This window comes from Xenopus laevis, chromosome 5L (genome assembly GCF_017654675.1).
Source record: "Xenopus laevis strain J_2021 chromosome 5L, Xenopus_laevis_v10.1, whole genome shotgun sequence".
In the NCBI taxonomy this organism is placed as follows: Eukaryota; Metazoa; Chordata; class Amphibia; order Anura; family Pipidae; genus Xenopus; species Xenopus laevis.
This window is the reverse complement of record NC_054379.1, coordinates 4,020,497-4,042,715: the sequence shown is the minus strand read 5'-3', so window position 1 is coordinate 4,042,715 and position 22,219 is coordinate 4,020,497. Positions and strand designations below refer to the sequence as shown.

The window sequence follows — 22,219 nt, the reverse complement described above, 5'->3', positions numbered from 1 at the left end:
GTTTATCCTACTACTTTTTGTAAGAAGTAGTTTCCTCCTCCTCCCTCCTACTTTATAATGTGTCCCCCTAATTCTTTTAATCTTCTAATTCCAAAAATACTTTCCTTGTTATGTTTCAGTGTTCTTATTACCATCACATTCTTACTATTTTAAGTTGAACATCTTAACCTTACATGAAGTTTTCTTCTGATAAACGTTGTAATTTAGACACAGAAGCTCCAACACTACAAGCAAGAAATTGCCTTACCAGCAGTTTAGAAAACATCATTAATCTCTCCTCCAATTTTGCTATTAATATTATTTTCTATACAACCAAGTATTTTGCTCGTTTTTTCAGATGACATTGCCTACTTTGAAATCACACATACATAAGAAGAAGAATTATTCCACAGAAAGAAATAGGCCTGATCAGGGAATTACAAAACAGACTTTTTCTTACAGCTCAGTGTATTTGGTTTGCTGTACTATTGTTTTTAAATTTAAGTTACGTTGGCACATAAGGAAATTGTTACAGGTACCACCACTTTTGGAGATATAGCTGGTTGTTTTGGAGTGAAGAAAGAGAATTTGGTTAACATATAAATAACTAATATATTAAGTTAGGGGCTGATTCACTAAGGGTCGAATATCGAGGGTTAATTAACCCTCGATATTCGACTAGGAACTAAAATCCTTCGACTTCGAAAATCGAAGTCGAAGGATTTAGCGCAGATAGTACGATCGCACGATCGAAGGATTATTCCTTCGATCGAACGATTAAATCCTTTGAACGATTCGAAGGATTTAAATCCAACGATCGAAGGAATAGCCTTCGATCAAAAAAAGTTAGCCAAGCCTATGGGGACCTTCCCCATAGGCTAACATTGACTTCGGTAGCTTTTAGCTGGCGAACTAGGGGGTCAAAGTTTTTTTTTAAAGAGACAGTACTTTGACTATCGAATGGTTGAATAGTAGAACGATTTTTACTTCGAATCCTTCGATTCGAAGTCGTAGTCGTAGTCGAAGGTCGAAGTAGCCCATTCGATGGTCGAAGTAGCCCAAAAAAAAAATTCGAAATTCGAAGTTTTTTTACTTCGAATCCTTCACTCGAAGTTAGTGAATCGGCCCCTGAGTGTGTGGGCAAGGAAGCAGACATCAAATTCAATTGGTAAATGGGTTGAAAATGAAATATGTTAAAAAAAAACTCATAGAGAACAACTAAAAAGGATTGGATGAAGCTTAAGGGGCTGCAATATATGCAGTAAAGATGTATTAAAACAGAAACAATTTAGATGCCGCTTGAAACTAAGAGGAGAACATTCAACTCTCACTCCGTATACAAAGGGCTTTCTGACTCTTTTTAGACCTCTTTATATTTACCTCTTTGGATCTCCTCTTGGTTGTTCTTCATGACCTTTTCATCTATCTTGCTCTGAGGATATCTACAAGTTTTTGTTTTTTTTAATCGTTCAGCTGTAACCTTACTGTTAAGCCAGTGGTTCTGCATGTAACCACACATTTATTTAAAATAGTTTTATTTCATAGCTACATCTTTATTTGGGGTTAGAAAAAAAAGCCCATCAAATTCAACCCCTCCAAATTCCCACCAGTGCATTACCCAACTTCACTCTCCTCACTGTGAAGAACCACCTACTCTGTTTCAAATGAAAGTTCTGTTCCTCTAATCTAAAGTTAATCTTTTCCAGGGGAAAAAGGTCCCCCACTTTCTGTCTATAAGGTCCCCTAATCCTGTACTCTCACAAGTACCAGAGAAAACAACCTCAACGTTGACAGTTTTTACTTAATTTATTTACTTAATGTAGTTCAATTCTTCCATTCCGTTTACCAGTTTATTTTTTCACCAAGTCATTTCATTCATAGAGTAGCTGGGTTTCAATGAAATAATTTTGCATAATTTACTTTTACATCTTCATTAAACCTAATAGTTTTGTTTTAGGATATGAATTACTTGTGATTTACATTATGTCTAGTCTACAAGGTTACCAAGATACTTCAACCTAATCAATATGCACTCCTGGAATTCTATCAGCAGGAAAGATAATTGCTGATGGTAAAGCTTGTAGCTTACATGGATATATCTGCCTCTTGTGTATTAACAATGCTGTTACTAATTACTTTTATGGCAATTGCTTGGGGCATCGTAAGTTTAAGAGAGAATTTTTTACTATCCCATTGACCCCATATTTCTAACTCTCTTAAATACTGCTTATTTTTGGAACACAATGAGAAATACAATACTTTAGATCATCCTCACAAATTATTAAGGGAAGTTACTGGAGATACATTTTGCAAGATATTGCAGCACCATCATTTGATTTCTTTTCTTCAGTACTACAGCTCAGATGGGTTTAGGTTGTAGTTCATTCGGGTAGTTGGGTTGCAGGTTTGAATACCAGGCATTATAAAAACATAATACAATAGGAATGAAAACTGGACGATGTAAATATGAATTGACCTAAATATGAATCAAATTTTGGAGAATTTTATTATATCCTTACATGGTAGTTAAGTTAGGTTAAAAAAGACCAAAGTCCATCAAGTTCAACCCTCAATCCTATAATGAAAGAGGTTTCATAATAAGCCAAATAAATTCACTAGTTGACCCTTAATTGTTTCTGTAATATGAACTGTAAGAGATGAATGTACAATGCTATTAGTTGTGTAGCAATTTCTATGTTGGTATAGCTACTTCTGATTCCAGATTGTGCCTTGGCTTATCTTCACTACTGTGGTCTCTTTTCCCAAAAACTTTTTAATGAAATCTTAAATTGATTCAAAGTGTTTTCTACCAAGGGGCCAACAGGGAGGGCATTGCTGCGAGGACCAGTTACCAAAGTAGCTAATCATGTCAAGAACTTGCTTAAAGTTTAACTTAAAAAAGTTAAACTTTCAGGATTTCATTTTGTATAAATCTAATTTTAAAGTTAATTCAAAGAACAATCGTGTTGATAAAAGGGGCATCAAAACCTGCTGAAGTACTTGTAGAGGAGCACGTCAACCCAACAGGCAAGATGTTTAAATGATCTTAGCAAAGTGTAGATGGCACCACACTTATGGTAGGAATATAACGGAATAACAAAATACAGCTAGAATAGGAAGTTTGCAAGGTTCTATTTTCCAGTTCATGGCTGAATGAATAATGTGCTTTACAGATAAATTACTCAACACATATATACATTTTCCACTCCTACACTATTAAGAGAATTATAAAGAATTATAACAATTTTTACAAGACTATGGGAGCAGATTTATCAGAGATCCAATGGGTAGATTCTTACCCATGTAATCTTAGTAGGAATTTTAAAAAAGAGTATTCTATTGGTTTGATTGATATGATCGGAAAGTTTGATCAGTTCAATCAAAAATTTTAATTGAGTCCAAAAAAAAAAAAAAAGATGATCAAATCCCATAAGGCTATCAGTAGTGTTATCTCCCTGAATTGTAGCGTGTGTCTCTGCCCTTAGACATAGGAAGGCTCTCAACCAGCTCAACCCAAGATGAACAAATGAATAGTGATGGGCGAATTTGACGCCGGCGCCCGTTTTTTCGACGCCGGCGCCCGTTTTTGACGCCGAAAACATTTTTTTTGACGCCGGCGAATTTTCGCGGGCGTTTCGCGAATTTATTCGCCTGCCGCGAATCACGCAAATTCGCCACGAATTCGCGCCTGGCGAATAAATTCGCCCATCACTACAAATGAACTGTAAAGCTCACCAGATCCTTAGGGTAAAACAAACTGCAAAATGCCTGTGACAAGCAATAGCTCATGCCTGGAATGTGACGCATGTACTACGGACATGTTAAACCATGATCCCCAGAGATCCAAATATCCGGCACTTCTGCCATTGTGCCTATAAGATGGATTTTTCCATAAATAGAGTCACTTTTGTTGACCATATTTTTTATTTTCAAATAGTGAGATCACAATCAAAAGGAAAATCCTACACATAGGGGGTTATTTATTAAAATCTAAATGTTAAATGTTAAAATCTTGAAAAATTTGAGGTTTTTTTTACTAGAAAACTAACATTTTTAGAGGAAAAAAAACCTCAAATTTTTTATACCCCAATGCTACAAAAAGCCCAAATCTGAAAATCTGCTATATCAGACTTGTCGAGGTCCTGAATAAGTCAATGGGAGAGGCACCTATCTTAAGCTTTCATGGTCTGCGCTGGGTTTTTCAGAGTTTTTCGGGGTTTTCAGGCAAAAACAGAAATATTCCAACAATTTGCGAAAAATCACAAAAAACTTGGAATGAGTCTAGTTTTTACTCTTTTTTATCTAATTTTTCTGTGGTACAATTAAATCAAGTTTTTTTTATTAATAAATAAGCTAAAATCAGGCATGGAAGTTTGGTTGTGTTTTTTTAATAAAATATGAGATAAATTTGGATTTTAGTAAATAACCCCCTTAAAAACAGTACAGCACTCATATCATAAAATCCCTTTCTGTAACATATATTCTTGTTTCTAATTTAAACAAAGGGAATACTATACAAGGGGCAGTAAACCCAAATGAACAGGGCTTTTGCTTAACATACTTTTGCTAATTTTTTTAATTAGATGTGTATTACTTACAATAAACAGGGCAATAGGATCGCCACACGTGAGCTTAGAGTAAATGAGTACTTTCACTACTGAAAATATGAATAATAAATGAATTAACCAATCAATTTTTGATAGATTTGTGTATTTGGAAAAGTACTTCCCTTTTAAATGGGTGGTTCACGTATAAGTTAACTATTAGTATGTTATAGAGTGACCAATTCTAAGCAACTTTTATTCATTATTTATTTTTTAATAGTTTTTTTTTTATTATTTTTCTTCTTCTGACGCTTTTCAGCTTTCAAACGGGGGGTCACTGATCCCATCTAAAAAAACAAATGCTCTGTAAGGCTACAAATGTATTGTTATTGCTGCTCTTTATAACTCAACTTTCTATTCAGGCCTCTCCTATTCATATGCCAGTCCCTTATGCAAATCAGTGCATGGTTGCTAGGGGAATTTGGACCGTAGCAACCAGATGGCTGAAACTGCAAACTGGAGAGCTGCTGAATAAAAAGCTAAATAACTCAAAAGCCACAAATAATAAAAAATGAAAACCAATTGCAAATTGTCTCAGAATGTCCCTCTCTACATCATACTAACAGTTAATTTAAAGTTGAACAACCCCTTTAAATGAACCCTTGAATGTATAGCTGTACAAATTGCACACTTTCCCTCATGCTTTATACCGAACACAAGCCGCAAATAAACAGACAATAAATAGTGATGGGCGAATTTATTTGCCAGGCGCAAATTCGTGACAAATTCCCGCAATTTGCCGCTGGCAAATAAATTCGCAAAACTAAAGTCGCGAGCATCAAAAACAGATGCCGGCGTCAAAAACGAGACGCCGGCACCATTTCGCAAATTTCATGGGAAATTGTCGAATTTTTCAGTTAATCGTAACCCCACAAATTCGCCCATCACTAACAATAAATGCTGATTTATCCCAATATATAAGGGCTATGGCCGTACCTGTGCCGGGAAGGTTTTTTTCCCAAGGTGTATTAACACAAGCTTGTCACACAATACAACACAACACACTGCTGGTTCTCCAGCTAATTTTCAGTGTATATATATATATATATATATATATATATATATATATATATATATATATATATATATATATATATATATATATATATATATATATATATATATAAATATATAAATAGCAATACCCTAGTGCTAAACTGCACACGACTCAACATTTTTCTAGTTTATGGGGATCTTACACATATACAGAGCACTGGATCCCCAACATCCAGCATCCACTCTTCATTCTGAATATTTCACCTACGTGGCCGCTGTTTTTAAACCCTACGGCCTCTGTACTTTTCCCAGCGGCTGCACCATTTTCCTCGCTAATTCCTTCTACGTTGGGAAATGACACCAGTCAGAGAGCTATTTAACAAGCAGTGCATTTGTATCATTCTGACGATATTTTCCCCTCTATCATTTAAGCTCCTTTCCTTGCTGCTCCTGCAGTTCACCAGCTGTCATTTCCCATGCAGTGTAAACAAGTGGTTGTGAAGAGCTTTGAGGAGTCAGTCAGCGCCGCAGCATTTCTTTTTGTCATTCTTCACTATTGCAATGAGGCAACACAAAGGTGACGTGAGCACAGCGTCTTTCTCACAATGTCTTCAAAAGAAAAACCTTATGTGCAACTGCCTGTTCCAGTGATATGGGCCACAGTTGTGCAATGGTGTTTGCAAAGATTAATGTTCTGAACAATATACACGGATAAGTGTGTGGATACGGGTTTAGATGCAGCAGAGAAAACAAGGAGAAAACAAGGAGAAAAATCTTTAACTATAACCTGAAAACAGATGCAAAGACACAAGGCAGGTGGTCCCTGCCCCCAAAGTAATCGCAATTGACTTGGGAAAAAGTTGCCACATGCAAGGGCTCATTGACAGTCACAAGTTGAGCACCACTGTATATTGGACTAAAATGGTGGTTTTTAAGAAAAGTACTTGTGTTCATACATTCTCCTTTGCAAGGGGCGTTGCCAATATGCCCCTTAAGCAGGTCGGGACTAAAGTCGGGAGAAAAAACCCCCAGTCCAAGCCTGCCCTTTAGCTAGGGTTGCCACCTTTCCCACAATTGGAATCCCGGGCAGGGGGTGGTACCTGTGATGTCAGAGGCAGGGACAGTGATGTGAAGGGGCGGGCCTGTGATGTAAAGGGGCGGTTCTGTGACATAAAGGAGTGGACCTGTGACACGAAGTGGCGGGCTTGTTTCATGGCAGCCCGTGATTGGCCACAGCTCCCGAGAAGCAGGTAACAGGCTTGCCCAGTTTTTTGACTTCTGGGTATTTTCAAACCGGACAGCAGGTGTAAAAACCAGACTGTCCAGTTCAAAACCGGTGGCAACCCTACCATTAGCCTACTCTGTGCAAGTACTGGCACCAAGGGTCGGACTGGGCTGGCAGGACAACGGGAAAAAACCTGGTGGGCCCCAGGCTCTTGTGGACCCCTCCGGCCCAGATCCAGCATTGTAATCTCTTACTGTTACGACCACCCTTTGCCGGGCAGTTGCGGCAAACACAATCCTCTCGTGTGAGCGTGCGCACACACATGGCATACCAGTCCACACACGCGGTGTGCCGGCACGTCTGGGGGGGGGCAGAAGGGGCCCTGGGACAGCAGCCCTGGTGGGCCCCGGGCCCCCCAGTCCAACCCTGCTGTCACCCCTGGAACCTGCCTTCATCTTGCATCATTAACTGGAACCAACTTGCAGCAAGAGTTTGCTACTGAGTAACCCACAGCATCAAACGGATCAGTACATCCTACCTGCTGAGTGGTTGCTATGGGTTACTAGGCCGGTAGCAAATTTTGAGCTTTTATTATATTTCACACAAAATGCCATAACTTATCAGCACAAGTGATTCTGCTATGACATGTATGGGATCCGCTATCAGGAAAGCTCCGAATTACAGGAAGGCCATCTCCCATAGACTCCATTAATAATTCTCAAATTAACTAATAATTCTAATTTTTAAAAATGATTTCCTTTGTCTGTGTAATAATAAAACAGTCACTTGTACTTGATCCCAACTAAGATATAATTAATCCTTATTGGAGGCAAAATAATGCTATTGGGTTTAATTTGATGATCCAAATTATAGAAAACTACAAGCGGTCCTCTGCACTCAACTCAACTCAACTTGGGTTGAGTGCAGAGGACCGCTTGTAGTTGACTATGTATTTTGTGGTCACACCCTCATTGCACCCCCGCCTAATGGTTTTAAAAAATAGTGGTGAGCACAACTTTCCCTTGTTTCCAAATTATAGAAAACCCCAGGTCACAAGCATTCTGGATAACAGGTCCAATACCTGTACTTTTTTTGGGAGGGGTCTAAAGGTTCATTATATGTGTTATTACATGAAAATAAAAGATGTTGTTGGTAGTTTCCCATAATTCTCATTCAATTGAGTGTTGATGGTCTAGGAACCAAAACATTTAACTTCAAAAAGGTTTTAAAGTTTGCAATAAGCCTTGAGACAACAGAAACAACAGAGACAAACAAAAATAACCAGTGGATAGAGGAAGATGAATTCCAGCAATGATGTGATTTGCCAATGAAGGATAAAGTATTAATCTTCAATCCATTTTCAAATCCCATCAGTAGATTTATGGTTTGTGTGAGGGCTGATTGGTAAGCCAAATGCATTTGTTATTAATATATTCTCCTCTCTGACCTTGGTATTGGCATCTAGTAAATGAAATGATCATTTGATCGCACAACCAATAGATTGGAATACAATGGTCATCTTGAAATCCTATAACACATGCACTAAAAGCTATAAATAAGGGAGAGCAAATATGTTTTCTTCCCCTACCTTCAAAACTCTATACATTGAGAGATATATGGTGACACTTTCAAACTTTATTAGGAACTTGCTGCTCTCCTTTTAATAACCTAAAAAATTGTTATTTTCATTTGTGTGCCCCTTCCTCGCTGCAGACCAATGGAACACATGTGTGTTACTATTATCTCAGAAGATGTTGTTGACATGTGGGGGAGTAGGATAAGTCCTGACAAGATGGGACATTGTTAACATTAGTTTTTTCTGGACTTTGTCCCACCACTTGGCCCACCACCATCAAACCCAACGTCAACTCCTGAGACAGTGAGGCCATGAATTTTGTTAGTGGGTGATACAGATCAACAACAAGGGCTGTGGGTGGTCAGAGATCTATCTATTAATCTGTCATCTATCTATCTGTCATCTATCTATCATCTATCTATCTATTGTCTATCTATCTATCTATCTATCTATCATCTTTCTATCAATATATCATCTATCTATTTATATATCAATCTATCTATCTATCATTTATCTATCATCTATCTATCTATCTATCTATCTATATATCAATCTATCTATCTATCATTTATCTATCATCTATCTATCAATCTGGCATCTATATATCAATCATCTATCATCTATCTATTTATCTATTATCTATCTATCTATCTATCTATCTATCTATCTATCTATCATCTTTCTATCAATATATCATCTATCTATCTATCTATCTATCTATCATTTATCTATCTATCTATCTATCTATCTATCTATCTATCTATCTATCTGGCATCTATATATCAATCATCTATCATCTTTCTATCAATCTATCTATCTATCTATCTATCTATCTATCTATCTATCTATCTCTATCATCTATCTATCATCTATCTATCTATCTATCTATCTATCTATCTATCATTTATCTATCATCTATCTTTATATCTATATCTTTCTCTCTCTTTCTCTCTCTTTCTCTCTTTCTCTCTATCTCTCTATCTATATCTATCTATCTATCTATCTATCTATCTATCTATTATCTATCTATTATCTATCTATCTATCTATCTATCTATCTATCATCTATCTATCTATCTATCTATCTATCTATCTATCTATCTACTGTATCTATCTCAACTCATTTATTTTTGTAAGTCTTTTGTCCTTCAGAAGAAACTGAAAACTTTAAAGACTGCTCTATGCAACTTGAGGAAAAAAAGCCTTCACTCATAACTTATGAATCTGACCATCTGTCATCTCTGATGCTAAACCCAAGTGAAATAGATCCTAAGGCTTCCTTTCCCTTGCTCTCCAGTTGTCTCTTTAGGGAGAGTGCTCCTATGCGTAGTTAAGGTTGTTTCTCTGTAAACAGAGCACGAGATGGATGGCGCCAATCTAAACTTCAACAAACAAACCACATTCTTTTACTGAAGGCTATTTATGAGCAAATGAAAAACAAATTTATATTTAATATCATAATAATCCCCATGGTTCTGTAGGATTCCTGCTGGGCAACACATGAAATTCTATACCTTAAGAGAAGAATTAGTGAAACTTTTATTTTGCTATATCATTCAAGAATCCAGACCAGTGTAAAGTAAAATTAAATATGTGTGTCATAATTAGGTTTCTCTTTCTTCTTCACCTGTAGTAGGAATGTAAGGTGGCTATTGAGGTGCCTCTTGCTCTATCTGAGATTACTGTCCTAACCAAAATCCACTTGAAATTATGTAAGAGGAGTTGGCATTTTAAACTGCTTCAGAGTAAACCAAGTAACATTATACTAATGGATCATTGCTAAACTCATGCACATGTGATGGTGCATGTGACAACAAGAATAAGTGAGTCACATACATCAATGGAGGATTGGAGGAGAGGCTGCTGCCTGGGGAGAGAGCGATCAGTTAATTTAAATGTAATTATATGTGTGGCCTTTAATGGCTGAGGGTACAAGTTATTCCTGAAAAATGCATGTGGGCCCTGTCAATGGTTTCTTGCTACCAGATGGCTTTTGAATTTTTATTGGTGGGTGACGGAGCATATTCTCTGAGGCAGGAGGTTTATGGCTATAGGACATGGACATTCTATTTATAAAGTGCAGACTGAAAGGGGCACATGAGTTATGTGCATTTCTTATGTTCGTGTGTATATTTATATTTCTTACTGTATTTTATTTCGTATTTGTTTTATTTCCTAGTATTTATATAGCAACAATTATCAATGGTTTTGCATTGCTCGAAATATAATAAAGGCATGACTGACATCTATCCAATAATGAGGGGTGCTACCACCCACGCATTACCACCTATGTGTTACTCCTGTGGCATAACCCCACCATTATGCATGGCTTTGAGCATTTAGTTGGCGTTGAGCATTATAAAACCCTTCTACTAACATGCTTATCCCCTCACTCCTCTGCTCCTCCCTATATCTTTTCTCTTGTCTCACTGTACATTCCTGGTCATCTTCTCGCTGCTCTCAGAGTCACCTTCTCTTCCCACCATTCACATCCACTGCCACCTCTCGTCTCAAACCCTTCTATCTTGCTGCTCCTTACCTCTGGAATTTCATCCCTGAATTCCTCCATAAGGAATTCTTTCTTAATCTCTTCAAGAAAAAAGAAGAGTCTACCTTTTGGAGCACTAGAACATTAGCCTAGTCCTGTCCCTACTGACTATGTCTTACCTTGTGCACTTTTTCATCTCCAATTTGTGCCTGTATGTTAGCCTCCCATCCACTTAGACTGCAAGCTCTGTGGGTCAGTGACCTCCTTCCCACTATGGGGCAAATTCACTAAAGGACAAAGCGCCTAACGCTAGCGTTAATTCAATAAAGTAGCGCATTTTCGTTAATTTGCCGATTCACTAACGGACACTGGTGTAAATTCGCTAGTGTTACTTCGCACCCTTACGCCTGGCAAATTTGCACAACGGAAGTAACTACGCAAATTAACTGACGCGCGCATTTTTCTGAACGCTACCTTTTACGCCAGACTTCCTTTTTTTCTTTGGGGCTCCCCTCCTTCCCACTACATTTCCTAACTCATGGCACCTTAACTATACAGTGGGCACATGTGTAGGGCAAAATAAATTTTTTATTTGCTGTTTTGAAGGTTTCCCAGGCTTGTGTAGTGATGCTACATATACCTCCATTGTAACTTCAATTTGGCGACGTATGCAAATTAAGCATCGCTAGCGTAACTTCGCTTTGCTTGACGAATTAACGCTAGTGCAACTTCGCAACATTACGCTTCCCCTGAGCGCAACTTTGGATTTTAGTGAATTTGCGTAGCGCTAGCGAAAATACGCCTGGCGAAGTGCGGCGAAGCAGGCGATGGCGCAACTATGAATCTTAGTGAATTTGCCCCTGTGTCTCTTATAACATAGCACTTAAGCTCATTGTTCTGATATGAGCTCTGTGTATATTGTGTGATTTGTCTTCCCTGTGTATACTTTTATATATATATATTGTACTTTTGTGCATTGTACAGTGCTGTGACTCCTTAACAGCACTTTACAAATCAAGTTGTACATACATACATTTGGGCCTCTTGGTCCCTTGTAATGGAATAATAATCTGTGAACTACTTCAGTAGGTCATGAAAGGTAAGCCTTTCCTTCATGCATTATGCAGGCATGCTGGCAGAATAATAGATTATAACTGATTTCAAAAATTCAAGACGGTCTTAACAAAAAGTATTGAGATCAAGTTTTTCAGGGGAATTGAAAAAATGTTAAAAATAAATAAAGAAAAAAACTGTCGCGCTTGAATTGCTACTTGAGGCCATGGTTTGCTGACAGTCCTATGAGAGAAGGAACTATAGTTTATTCTTGGAAATAAGCCCATTTGCATGTATATGTACTGATAAAGAAGCAGTCTTTGCCATAACAATTGCTCCCATTCAGGTTTCCCGTGAATATATATATATACTGTTATGAATGCTTTTTAGGCCAGAGAAATGTGCTTGGCTCAATGAATCTTTTAGCCTGGAGAAATGTAGCTCTGATTTGCTCACAGTCCTTTCTAAACCATATCCATTAGATCATAAGCATAGTGCTTTTTGCCTGAGCTGGAAAACAAAGCCAGATTAATTGCTTGGCTCTTGCTCCTTAGCTTGGTTGAGGTGATGCACTCAGTCTCCTGTGGGGGAGTGGGATTCAGAACACCATTCCAGCTAAAATCCCTGATGACTTATTTATGAACAAGTGCAGCATCCGATCCTGAGAAAGAAGAGACAATCCATTTTTTTGAGACAAGATAAGCCACTATGCTGTCACTTAAGAAAAATTGGATCTTAGACGAGGGACGGACATGTCCAGAATATTACTTCAAGGCTAAATGTATGACATGGCTAGAACACAATGATAATCTCCCAAGATTTAAAAAGATCTAGGCTATATATTGAGCATAATACATTCACTTATATAGTATCAAACAAGAAAAATCTAATTCTCAGGCTGCAAAACAACTAAAGAATGCAAGTGAGACCCTCTTATCCAAGGAGCTGTCTCTGTGTATGGATTTAACAAGCTCTAGGGGTAATTTAGAACAGAGTGGGGGAGGCAGTGCAGACACTATGGGGTGCAAGAGTGTGACACTTACCCCCCATATGTAATAAAATGAAGTTTGTCCAGGAGTAGTAACCCATAGCAACCAATAAGACGCTTGCTTTTCAACAGGTGACCACTAAATGCTACCTGCTTATTGGTTGCTATTGGTTACTGCTCCAGGGCAAACTTAGTGCCTTTTAGTACATTATCCTCTAAGTGCTCATTCAGGCAGCATTTACTGCCATGGTCTGCACTAAACTAACTGTCACCTTAAGAAGAAGTCTAATCTGGCTCTTCTTCTTCAAAAAAAGGAAAGTATAAAGACATAAGGGGGCTTGCCTACATTGGTCTTGATCAATACCACAGGCATTGCAACCATGCATTTGGTGCAGCTCTGTATCTTTGTATTAAATGTTTGTTTTCATGAGCTGGGGGACTGTCTTTATCGGCAATTTAAGGACCAGTTTCATTGCAACCATGCTTTTGGTGCAGTTATTTAACAACTCAACTGAAGTATATTAAGCTAATGGCCATGGTATGTGAGGCGTCAGATGGCTCAGGCCAGCCATCACCAAGTTTCCAGGCCCCTAGGCCGGCCACTTTCTGCCCACCTCCACCCAAACACATGCGTGTGCACAATGTGCTCTCACCCATTCTGTTTGAGCCCTCCTGCAATGCACTTACGCTCCAGAGCTTCAGGTGTCTGGGCTTCAGATTTGGCTGGGCTGCATGCAGTCCCTAAAATGGTGCCGCCTTAGGTCTGGGTCTTTGTGGTCTTGTGGTCTTGTCACAAGTCCACATCTGAGGCCAGCCATAGGGCAGATGCAAAGAACAGGGCTCTGTTGTGTCATCTCCATCTCCATGGACGTAGGGGGTATCTCATGAATACAGCACTGCCAAAGACAGCACTGTATTCAAGGGGGTTACTGCAGATCTCTCCAAAATGGAGTACAGAGACCTGCAACAATTCTGCAACAAGGAAAAGCACCCTGCAAAGTGAAATAAGAATATTGCATCTGTTTTGCACTTTACACATTGTCTCGGAGGTCATAAATGAACCCTTGTGTCTTTATATTTCCCCTTCACTTGCAGAAGAGTCATATTAGGCTCCAGTCACAAAACCAGAAGAAGTCACATGAAAGGGACAACCTTACTAATATATGTTTTCCTTGTAAATCAAAAAAAGAAGAGGGAGACTGAACTGATGTTGCTGAGAAAGATGCAAAATTGAGTCTTTAAAACATTATAAAGTGGCAAGTTTAATTTCAAGTGTTGCTAAGATACTTACTACAACTGGTATTGAGCATTCTGAATTGACTCAAAACACACGGATTTCTGCTTGATCTGTGTGATCAATAAAATGTGATCAATATAGCTTTCCAAAAATAGAACAGAAGCCACATTTGCATACATAAATTCACGTATTTTGGAAACACAATATGATGGATCCTTGAAAGTGTAGAGGAGCAGTTTCACTGATCACAAAATAGACTAATAAATCACATTAGCAAACGTGACAATGGGAAACAACCTCCTTATGTACTTATTCAATGGGTTTGAAAGCAACAGTCAATTTAATATCAATTAAGGGGTATTTGATACATATTTAAGATCAACACATCACATTAACGGTCAACAGATTATTTTTGCCAATTTTAAAGAACACGGTAAACAAATCTTGGGTAGAAAACAACCCCTCCACAAAACAACCCCTGAGCCCACACCGAAAACTGTGTCTTAAGTCTTTACTTCCCATTAATGTAATTGATAGAAAACAAACAAAGAAAAAGAACAAAAGTTTTTGATGGACGTCATTGGCATGAGTCATGTTGCCATGACTTGAGTGTCCTGCTTCTTCTAAAATCAGATGCTACTCTGATGTGTACGTTAGGTAATATCATTGTATCCTTATATTTTATCTGTTGGCTCCATCTATACTGAGTGTTGTTATTCTCAAGGCCAATAAAATACAATTTAATTCCTTGGTCACTTGTAAAGGGTCAAGTTATACGGTTGGATCTATAATCAGAGCTCGCTTTTTATACATTCAACATCTCTTTCCCTCTCTTTCTACTGTTTCAGGAGACAATATAGAGATAAAAATGAAATAGAAGAATAAGTCATTTAATAATAAAAGATGTATTAACTCATCTGGCCAAGATGATTTCAGAGTCAATAGTTTTCCGCTGCATGCTCCCTCAACGCTAGACATAATATTAGAATAATAAATATTAGATTGAGCTTTTTGGTCCAAGGAAATTTTCTGGAAAACCTCATTTGATCTATGAAAAACCACAGGAACCTCTTGGAAATGTCCATGTTACTGTTTTTTTTGCAAGTTAAACCTCATTAATGATACCTTCAATGGAGCTCTTAGCATACAGTATAATAAATACATTGTGGGCCTGTGCCTCCCATACATACTTTTAAAGCTAATGATGATCTACAGAACAAGGTTAAAAAAACAATATACTTTGTCTGAGATTATATAAAACCACTCAAAGGGGAAATAAAAACCTTGCCATGCTTTCCACATTACTACACCCGTCCATTTGTTGTCCTTTTGTGTTTTTGTGCTACTGTGTAGCAGCAAGGTCATATCTACCCTATAGGCACTTGAGGGCCAGTGTTGAAGGCGACAGCTTTAGGTGGGGGACACACAAGTGCATATATGGTAAATAAAATACACACAGACATTTTTTTTACCCAGCATGCCACTTGATACTTGCTGATAAATTTTGCTAAAGGAGCAGAAGAGGAGAGGAGTAGATATGTACAAATTGTCAAGGATAGGGGTGAGCTATGGTCCAATCCCTAGGGCAGAACCACATCTAAATAGAGTTACGGCATAGGATCCATTATCCACAAACCCGTTATCCAGAAAGCTCTGAAATTATGGAAAGGCTATCTCCTATAGACTCAATTTTTCCAAATAATTCACATTTTTAAAAAGATTCTTCCTTTTTCTGTGTAATAATAAAACAGTAGCCTGTACTTGATCCCAACTAAGATATAATTGATCCTTGAAAACCAGCCTAATGGGTTTATTTCATGTTTACATGATTTTCTAGTAGACTTAAGGTATGGAAATCCAAATTATGGAAAGATCTGTTATCTGGATAACAGGTCCCATACCTGTATCACCTTTCTTCCAATTTCCCACTAAAGTACTGTATAATGGCAAATAGAATCAAGGAAAGTCCTTGCTTGTGGAAGAAATTTCTCTGACTGTTGTCTTTGGGTGATACAGGGTTGGCGTCAGTTATCCAGAAACCCATTGTCCAGAAAGCTCCGAATTATGGAAAGGCTGCCTCCCATAGACTCCATTTTATACAAATAATAAGAATTTTTAAAAATGATTACCTTTTTCTGTGTAATAATAAAACAGTAGCTTGTACTTGATATAATTAATCCTTTTTGGAGGCAACACCAGCCTATTGGCTTTATTTAAAGTTTACATGATTTTCTAGTAGACTTAAACTATGAAGATCCAAATTACGGAAAGATCCATTATCCAGAAAATCCCAGGTCCCGAGTATTCTGGATAGTAGGTCCCATACCTGTACTGTTATTAATCTTTTAAAAATGCTATAACTTATAAAGGGTTTGTAAATCTGTCTGATAATAAAGTGGCACTTTATGATATTCACTGAAAATAAATTCAGGTTTCCATCCATTCCTTGACTGTAGCCTTAATACTGTCTCTCAAGTGTAATGCTATTCCACAATGACACAAGGAATTCCATTCACAGTCAATCAAAGGCTCAGTAATTATTGCTGCCTCATCTATGTTCCAGCTCCTGTCCAGTTTTGCAAGTTGTTCTTCCAAAATTGGTGGTGTTTTTTTTTTAGAAACAATGAAACATATGAGTTAAAAAATGATTTTGAAAAATAAAACCATGTGTAAAGATAGGGTTACCGTGCATGTCATTGCTTCTGGGCTGTAATGTGACTTACATTTACTATGATAACCCAAGACTTTCAATTCATTACTCTGTATTGTAAGCAGTTGAGTTGAGTTGAGTACTCATGGAAGTAACCATGAACAGCTATAAAAACACATAGATTTAACGCAGAATACCTATATAAAATCAGAATTAATGGAGCACTATAAAATTTTTTTACCCATGAGCCATATTCAAATGTAAAAAAAAGTTGTGGAGCAACATAAGCATGAAGAAAGTACCAGTCAAAGCCAAATAAAGGCCATTTGGTAGTTACTATAAGAACTGGTAGCCTACAGGAGGTTCTGTTTGGCAGTACAACTGTTTTTTATACAACCAAAACCTGTCTCCAAGCCTGAAATTCAAAAATAAGCACCTGCTTTGAGGCCACTGGGAGCAACATCCAAGGAGTTGGTGAGTCACTGGCTAGGGACCACTGCTCTAGGGCAATTTTGTGACAACCTTCCTCTCTTAGTCCTCCTACTGAGTTATTATCCCCAAAAAGAAAGCTAGAAAGGACAGGGCCACCCATGATGTCATATGCAGGTTGATATCATGTAACAGACATGTAGGGGTGGTCCTTCCTTTGCACTCGCTCTTCTGTGCTGTTTCTTTCCTTTAATTGGCTTATTTTGGAAGGATGCTGATCCCTACCCAGGACTTTGAGAGGCCAGGTTAAGCTGGTGAGTTTCTAGAAGCTTCTATGTCTAGCTGACCACAACATATCTTCTACTATCAGCTACTGTATATAAGGAACTAGAAAGAGCTGGACCTAGAAGTTGAGAATTTGTGAGCTGACATCATAGAAAATGGTACCCACAGGGCTGTAAATAGAACCCCCCATGGCTAGAATGACTAACTATATGTGTTATACATACCTACACATCTACTCCCCCAAATTAAATTGTGTTTTGCTGTACAATGTAAGAGGCAAACCTGATGATCTATATACACGCATATATCAGTGTAAATGAACATTAAAAATAAAACAATCCCCATTCCCTGGTGCACATTTTTGTTTTTAGTGATTCATTTTTAATGCCTGATGCAATCACATCCAATATTTTGGGTAGGGCCTCCAACTTAAGGCAGAGAACCCATCCATGGCATTTCCTTTTCTGCCGTCTAAAACCTATAGGCTATTAGTAATTAGTCCAACGTGGAGCTCTGACCACAAACAAATCTTTCCCACAAACATATTAATCATTCATGTCCCTAAAAACACAACTGCAATTTTATTCATACAAAGCCAGTGCTCCTCAACTATAACACTCAACTTTTTTAAGGTAACAATGATATTATATTATCTGTAGGGAAAAAATATTACATTTGTGTTTTATCATTTTTAATTGGTTATAAAAGTTATTAAAAAAAAACTTCTCTTCTTGCCTAAGAAGGAAAAGGAGTGACATTTATAATTCATGTTATATTGGGAATACTGATCACATTAGGCAGCCTGGGAAGTAAGTGGTTGGATTTGCTATTTCGGCCACAGCCCATATGGTGTGCACTCAATGTTTTAGTTTAGACTGCCAATCTGTCATATATATATATATATATATATATATATATATATATATACAGTAGTGATTTTTGGCTGTCCCAAAACCTGCTGGACTCGCAGGTTTACCCGCAGGTCGGTGAGGTTCAGGGAGTTTGCCGCATAAAGTCTTTGGGTTGCGGGTGGGTTTGGGTTGAGCGGTTCCTTCTGCTCCCCCTACCTGAGACCTAACACTTTCGATCCTCCTTTTAAAGATTTGCGTCTGCCCCGCCCCTATTGTGACATCAATGCGGGGAGGGGCGGGTGCAGGTATTTAAATGGAGGAGCTGAGTCAAGTCAGGCCTGGTGAGGGTTGGGTGAGGGCGGCTTAGGGTCAGGGCCTGCTGGACCCACACATCACTAATATACAGGTATGAGACCTGTTATCCAAAATGTTCAAGACCTGGGGTTTTCTAGATAACAGATCTTTCCATAATTTGGATCTTCATAACTTAGGGCAGATTTATCAAGGGTCGAAATGAAAATTCGAATTAAAAAAAATGTGAATTTCAAGCTATTGTTTGTGTACTTCGGCTAGGGAATAGTCCAAATTTGATTTGAATTTGAAAAAAATTCTAAAACTCGAATATCAAAATTTATCATGTACTGTCTCTTTAAAAATTCGACTTCGACCATTCGCCATCTACAACCTGCCGGATTGCTGTTTTAGCCTATGGGGGGGGGCTCCTAGAACCTATTTGGAGTTAATTGGTGGACTGTGGAAAAAATCAAAGTTTTTTTTTTAAAAAAAAAAAACTTCGAATCAAATTCGATCGAATATGATGTTACTTCAATTTGTGCGATTGGTATTCAAACTAAAACGGCCTATTCACCTGAAAACAAAATTGTTTCTTTTTAATGCATTTCGGTTGTTTTGTTTTTTTTATTCGAATTTCGAAGTTATGGGAGTTCAAAAAAACTCCCATTGCTTCGAAATTCGACCCTTGATAAATCTGCTCCAAAATAAACCCAATTGGACTGGTTTTTCAATAATGATTAATTATATCTTAGTTGGGATCAAGTACAAGCGACTGTTTTATTATTACACAGAAAACGGAAATCAGTTTTACCAATTTGAATTATTTGATTAAAACGGAGACGGCCTTTCCGTGATAACCCAATAACGGATCCCATAGCTGAACGCAGTCACATTAATAAGAAATACAACAGCAATGCCTTTAAATCCATGTGATCAACACAATCTTTATGGCAGCCATTCCATCAGTCATTTATAAATCATATCAGCAATACAAATCAATATTGTAGAGGAAAGAAAAATCAAATCCCGATGCAAATACAGCCGGTGTGTTATCCCGTTAACATGACAAAAAGCTGTAAAGCTGCACTAAATCTCTGTTCATTTCAACTGGAAAGAATCCACTTCACTTACACGTAACACATGCAGGTATAGGTCATGTTGCTCACAGAATTCTATTTACTATAATTTGGGGGGATTTTATAATAATATATACACAACATATTTATGAAAATGATTATAGATTATATTTTAAGCACAATCTCGGTGTTGTGTTTCTGAAGCTCAGGACAAACCGTAGCCGTTGAAATAGATGAATGTGACTATTTGTATTCATAGACCAGATACTGAAGCTCCTGGGAGGGAATAATCTCCAGAATACAGAGAGGCAGGTAGACTTTAATCTGGAACAACGGTCGAATTGTCATTTTCTGCAGCAAAACATTCAATTACGAGTCTTGAAACAAATCATCTGTTTATTATTGTCCAGGGGAAGATGAAATAATTACTATTGAGGTTCTGCTCTGCTCCTCGTCCCACCCGCTAGAATTACAATCAAATGACGTTGTGCAGAATTGGTTCTTTTTTTATTTATTTATTTCTTTTTTACAGTAAAGGGTCAGCGGCAGCAGAAACGGAATAAATGGGATGATTATATCTGTGGGTTGAGTATCTGTAAAACAATATATTCCTCTGCTGTCCTGTTTGGGAGGAGGATGATTTATATCCAATACTGTATGTGAGAACAGGAGGCATTTGTTTTATGCATTAAATGCCTTATCTATTAACCGCTATGCAAAATAGGCCTTACATATTAAGGGGCAGAATTATCAAAGGTCGAGGTGAAAATTTGAATTAAAAAAATTAGAATTTTCGAGCTAATTTGTATGTACTTTGACTTGGGAATAGTCCAAATTCGATTTGAATTTGATCGAAAACTAACCTATTCGGCCAAAAAAAACTTAAAGGGATACTGTCATGGGAAAAAATGTTTTTTTCAAAATGAATCAGTTAATAGTGCTGCTCCAGCAGAATTCTGCACTGAAATCCATTTCTCAAAAGAGCTAACAGATTTTTTTATATTCAATTTTGAAATCTGACATGGGGCTAGACATATTGTCAATTTACCAGCTGCCCCAAGTCATGTGACTTGTGCTCTGATAAACTTCAGTCACTCTTTACTGCTGTACTGCAAGTTGGAGTGATATCACCCCCTCCCTTTTCTCCCCAGCAGCCAAACAACAGAACAATGGGAAGGTAACCAGATAGCAGCTCCCTAACACAAGATAACAGCTGCCTGGTAGATCTAAGAACAGCACTCAATAGTAAAATCCAGTTCCCACTGAGACACATTCAGTTACATTGAGTAGGATAAACAGCAGCCTGCCAGAAAGCATTTCTCTTCTAAAGTGCAAGCACAAGTCACATGACCAGGGGCAGCTGGGAAATTGACAAAATGTCTAGCCCCATGTCAGATTTCAAAATTGAATATAAAAAAATCTGTTTGCTCTTTTGAGAAATGGATTTCAGTGCAGAATTCTGCTGGAGTAGCACTATTAACTGATGCGTTTTGAAAAAAAACATGTTTTCTGATGACAGGATCCCTTTTACAATTTAATTTCGGTTGGTCTTTTTGAATTCGAATTTCGAAGTTTTTCAAATTCAAAATTCGGCGCTGGTTAAATCTGCCCCTAAATGGTGGCCTCTACTACTAGAGTAGTATAGTGGCTACTTCATTTAAACCTATAAACACACCGGGAAACAAGAACTAATTTGAGGGAAAAGCAATTCGATTTAAATGTACATAAACTCATGTTACTGGCCCTTTAATGCAACATAAATTCTAAATAGATAATCTTTTCCTACTTGGAGAATGTCCCCTGCTGAGTATCTAATGATTGAGTTACATTCTAGAAATGTGTTTATATTTCTGCTTAATTCATACATAATAGTCATACTGGATAATAGGGGCTTGTTTACAAAGCGAGTGCAAAGTGCAAAGGTCTCACTCAGTCTGCCATGTTTTTTTTACCCAGAATGCCGTATAACCTCCCACCAGCAGTACAGTAGGGTTCTCTACTTTTGTAAAATCTACCAAGGCAGATGCATTGATAAATCTCATGTAAGTTGCTTTAGCATTTTGGTTTCTGCCAATGTGGGGGCAACCTATGATGGGTGAATTAATTTGGCAGGCATGAATTTGCGGCAAGTTTACATGCTTTGCGACAATTCCGATGCCAGCGACAACTGACATTGACTTTAATGCATGTCAAATTGTCGCCGGTGTAAATTTTGACTAGGGATGCACCGAATCCACTATTTGGGAATCGGCTGAATCCCTGAAACCTTGGTGAAAGATTTGGCTGAATACCGATCCGAATCCTAATTTGCATATGCAAATTAGGGGCAGGAAAGGAAAAAGTGGAAAAAATTCTTCTTTTGTGTTGGAAAATCACGTGATTTCCCTACCCGCCCCTAATTTGCATATGCAAATTAGGATTCGGTTCGGCCAGGCACAAGGATTCGGCCGAATCCAAATACTGCTGAAAAAGGCCGAATCCTGGCCGAA

The 22,219-nt window shown here is 37.8% G+C and overlaps 1 protein-coding gene across 27 annotated transcripts in view; it reads right to left on the bottom strand.

The window, feature by feature from the left end:
• LOC108716082 (neurexin-1) overlaps positions 1 to 22,219 on the bottom strand; it is an 861,870-nt gene that overhangs the window by 835,398 nt on the left and 4,253 nt on the right. The gene's annotated exons all lie outside the window — the stretch shown is intronic.